At 43.1% G+C, this 4,673-nt stretch overlaps 1 long non-coding RNA gene across 1 annotated transcript; it reads left to right on the top strand.

Annotated features, from left to right (window-relative positions):
- Positions 1 to 1,022: 1,022 nt before the first annotated feature.
- LOC125524189 (uncharacterized) lies at positions 1,023 to 3,966 on the top strand. The gene is made up of 3 exons (XR_007290621.2): positions 1,023 to 2,040; positions 2,720 to 3,552; positions 3,696 to 3,966. It is a non-coding gene; the product is annotated as an uncharacterized LOC125524189 (long non-coding RNA).
- The last annotated feature ends 707 nt before the right edge of the window (positions 3,967 to 4,673 follow it).

The raw sequence follows: 4,673 nt of genomic DNA, 5'->3' as shown, positions 1-4,673 counted from the left end.
ACCACCTTATTTTTTTGGGCCAGGCCCATATAATTTTGAAATACTTAAGTATAGGCTATTTTTAGAGTCCGTATGTGTAGGGAAACAAAGTTAGGGCGTCGTTTAGACTTTGAGTTTTGTTTAGATTAAAGCTCACCATAGCTGCAACTTCACAGAACCCCACCTTGATTAATAAAGCTTTCATCTTATATTCGGAATATCCAGATTGCAATCTCAATTTCTTCCTTGCTCTTCATTTGCATACAGGAAATAGACCCTCATGGTCAGGTTGATCATGCTCCGGCGTGGTCAATAACCCCTCGGAATTGGTTTAGCGATTGCTAAGGCGCGACATCCTCGCACCACTACACCACAACACTTGATTGGGGGCAATTAACTGCCGGGAGAAATGTCAAAATAGGGTCAAACCATCTGCCGGGGATCGTGTTACTGCCGGCAGAAGTACATAAAGACAGATAAACTGCCGGGGGAAGTACATACAATAAGGCGTGCACACTGCCAGCAATAATTAAGGTCACTCTATCTGCCGGCACAACTAAACCCAGGCCCGCAGTCTACCGGGAGACCTGTGGGAGGAGACGTCAAATTGTTGGGCCAAGCGCGCGAAGAAGCCCAAAACGTTCGTACCAAACGAAATATAGCCGCCGGCCCGACCAGTTTTCCGCAAATCGAACCCTCGTCCCCAACCGTCGCTGCCGCCCCCACAACCAAGCCCTCCAACCCCGAGCCCCTCCGCCCACGACCGCAACTTCCACCGCCGACTCCCTCCGCCGCAGGTTTCCACCATCCTCGTCCTTGCCAAGGTCGACGGCGAGCACCGCCTGTTCCCCGCGCCGCCCCTGCTGCTGGCCCTCACCGGCCGAGCGCCTCGCCGATGGTCCGCCGCCCGACCTCCTTCAGCCTCTGTGCCCATGGACGGCTTCCACCCCACGTCTCTGGTCATCGATGCCTCGCCTAGCCTGCGCCACGGCCCGTGGCCACTGCACCACCACCGCGTCGTAGGTTCCCCGTCCTTGCCCTAGGTCGCTGGCCTTGTTCTTCCTTGTCCAGGAGATCTAGCCCAGCATTGCCCCAGATCTCGGCCAGCTCTTAAGCCTCCTCCATCGCCTGTTGCTGCTTTGCTCCTCTGGCGGCTGCAGCAAGAGCCATTCCTGCTATTGGCTCTCTCCTCCACTGACTACCAGCCAGAAAAATCCATCGCAAGGTAAGTCTCTCATGATGCATTCTTTTTTTGGCAGCATGATGTATGTATCGATTGTATGAGCCAGAAAAAACATTTGAATTGAATTGATGTATGTCCAGGAGCTTGGGGTCATCTCTCATGCAATGTATTTGATTTGTTTTTTATGTATGACTGTATGACAGATTAACCCTCTCCCACGTCTGCATTTTTTAATTATAGATCTAATTAACGAATACAATTAGTTTCTTTGGGATGATGCACCTAAATACAGTCAAGTCTGCAGTGATTAGAAATTCTGGATGCTTTGGGGCATTTTCAGATGATCTAATGTGCCTATTCAGTTTATGAAAAAGAATAATGTGCCTATTTAGACCAGTTATAACAGGAATGTGTATTAAGTGTAAATATCAAGGAACCACAACTGTTTGGGCATAGGTTCTAGAAAACACATTTTTTAGCGAAAACAAATCACTTAACTGCAACAATTGGGGCGGAGACCTCGAGCTAGCTATCCTGGTGCAGGGGTTGCATCGCTGCTTCATCTCGTCCGTGACAGAACTACTCCACTTAGGCAACTAAAAACCCATAAGGCACATACTTGGTCTTTCTTCTACTTCAAGCACCTCTACTTTGAGCACGTTGCTCAGTCCAAGGCAAGTTCTTTGTCCAATTTTCTGCTTACAAATCCTGTCTAATATTTTAAACCATTATACTGTGTTATGTGCATGTGGGGGAGAGGATGTGAATGGATCTGAGGAGCAGCAAGTTTACATGGGTGGATGTCTGCAGTGGAGCTCTTATTTGAGCCTGATACACTATACTCTGGTGGCTAGTACTCTGGTTTGAGTCATGTTCAGGTGATATGCATCTCCTTTATTTTGTACTGCACTGTTGTGTTGTCTGGTTCAATTTGAAGCTTGTTCATCCCCAATGAATTTCTACAGAGTTAATTAGCCTTGATATGCCCAGTCCGGCTGCCGCATGGGAGGCCCGACGCCCCTGTCCCCTCGAGTCCTGGCCGTGCGCCCTCGAGCATATCCGTGCCCCCATGATCTGCCTCATGCAGCCAATCCTCCATGACGCTGGCTTGCAATTACTTCACTTTATTTATTAGAGTTAGAAAATGTCCATGAAATTAAATTGCATGCTATTTAGATTAACTTATGTATAAACAAATAATCCTACAGTACTAGGTATATAAACGGATAATCCTACAATAGGGAGAACTGGACTGAAATTTATTGTAATATCTTATATTAGAAAAAAGGTTTATTTGTTAGCTGTTAGAGTTACACAGGACCATTACATGATTTAGATTTCGAATGCTACTGATGGAAAATAGTTGAACTGATAGTGTTTTGCATATCTAGGCCATATACATTGTCTAGAAGATATAGGACAGCAAGTCCAAACTATAAGTGAGCTGCAGCCATCGTCTCCTATTTTTGTGTAGTTTTCGTACTTCCTTTAATATTTGCAAAGACAAGCATGAGTGATATCCGTGTGTTGATTTCTTAATCCGGCACTCATGTGAAGGTGAATATCTTCGGAAATGAGAATGACCCAGGGAGGATAAAGTGACATGGATGACTGATTAGAAGATGCAATGGCAGCGGGCGTGAAGTAAGAAAAAGAGCAGAGAGTGTTAGAAGAAATAATGAGGTGATAAGGTCTCTAAATGTTCTTTATCTCATGGAAGTTATTATGTGCTATGTAGCCAAAATTTTAACAAATATATATGTGCATGTACTCTAGGTTGGCCATTTGAAACATGTTCGAGAACATGTTATTAGAGTTATATGTTTATTAATAAATTTCATTGCTTCAATGTACCCTTTTTGATGAACTCTGATAGTGATTATTGCCTTTCCACCTACAGATCATTTTAGGACTTTAGAATTTTGACAGGAGCAATGTTGGATCTGCTGTCATAGATGTACATACAGTGTGGTACATTTATTTCATGCTCTATTACTATTTAGCTCTTGCACATATGTGAAATAATGTTTAGTTCTGATTTGGTTTGATGGAAGACAAGTGAGACCTAAATCAAACAATCATGGACATGGGTTTCTTGAAACATATCTGAATTTTAGTTATGAGTTCTTCGCATGTTACACACATAGGGAAGTAGAAGAAAATTTGGTTATATCATGTGTTAGGGGATGTTCTATGTGCAACTAGCTATTCCTAAATTGGTCCAAGACTTCATTTTCTTCAAGCATGAATAAGAAGAAACAATTAAAATGGTGAGTGGAGAGATTGATGCTGTGTTGCAGCTGATGCTACTCCTTTTCCCGTCCTCTGCTTTGGTGACCCTCCTCTACACGCTATGCTGGTGGTGCTGCTGCCGAGCTGCCCCTCTTCTCGTAAGAGTCGTTCTTGTTCTTTTGCTGATAGATAGAAGCACTAGATTGTGCCTTTATTAGTTGCATATTTATATTTAGCAAGAGATTATTTAGCATGCAGATGCACTTTGGACTAACCTCAAACTTCACTTCACTTTTTTCAGCTCAACATTATAAACAAGGCCTTGAACACATCTCCTGAAGGTTTGACAAGATCTTGAAGGTGCTGGAGGTTTGGCAAGATCTGCAAGGCGTCCATACTTAATTTTTCTGCTCATTTTGGTGCTTATTTTAGCACATAAGCCGATGTATGCTCATTTTGGATGTGTAACACATCTAGGAATATGTCTTTTTTTCACTTTTGTGGCACAACATCCTTAATGTATCAAGAAACATGTATTTGGTCATTTATGAATGAAATGAAACTTAAGGTTTTGGATGTGGCTTATATGTAACTTTGATTGAGAAGTATGTATGAGCTGTGAGATCTGGCATGATTGTTCGAACATACTAAATGTATATTAAATTAGGGATAAGCTGCATAGAATTTTTTTAGTGAAATCAATGTGATGGCATGTTAACTCCCGGGGTAACAAGGTTCTGCCGGCAGATTTATTGCCGGTGACTGTAGTTCCCATGCCATGATCAATCTGCCGAGAGAAATAGAACTATCGGGAAATAAAACAGACAGGGCAGACAAACTGTCGGGAATAGTTTATCTGCCGGGACAAGTAATCCCCGGCAGCCGTTCTTGTGGCAGTTCTATCTGTTGGGAGAAACTCCCTCCCGGCAGTATATCTGCCGTCTTAAGTGCATTCTCTCGGCAAATTACATGCCGTTGCATCTGTGTTGTGGTGTAGTGCACGATCATAGTCGGATCATCGAAGTCTACTCCTCCGAAAACGATAATCACCATCTTATCGAAAGAGGGACACCTTTGCCTCTATGAAGTGGTATCAGATTTCTAGGTTACTCAGTGATATTTTCCAGTTTTTCATAGTTTATATTGAGTCTGTTCTTCATACCTACAATCCACAAATAAAAAGGCAAAAACCTAGGGTTAGTTAATCATATCCAAACAAATCTCAGCCATTGCATAATCTTTTGTGTATTTGCTTTGTTGAATTTGCGGTTGCATCATC

Source organism: Triticum urartu, chromosome 2A, assembly GCF_056163025.1.
Source record: "Triticum urartu cultivar PI428250 chromosome 2A, HENAU_Tu73, whole genome shotgun sequence".
NCBI classification, from domain to species: Eukaryota; Viridiplantae; Streptophyta; class Magnoliopsida; order Poales; family Poaceae; genus Triticum; species Triticum urartu.
Note: the sequence above shows the minus strand (reverse complement) of the source record. Positions and strands in the feature narration are given on the sequence as shown.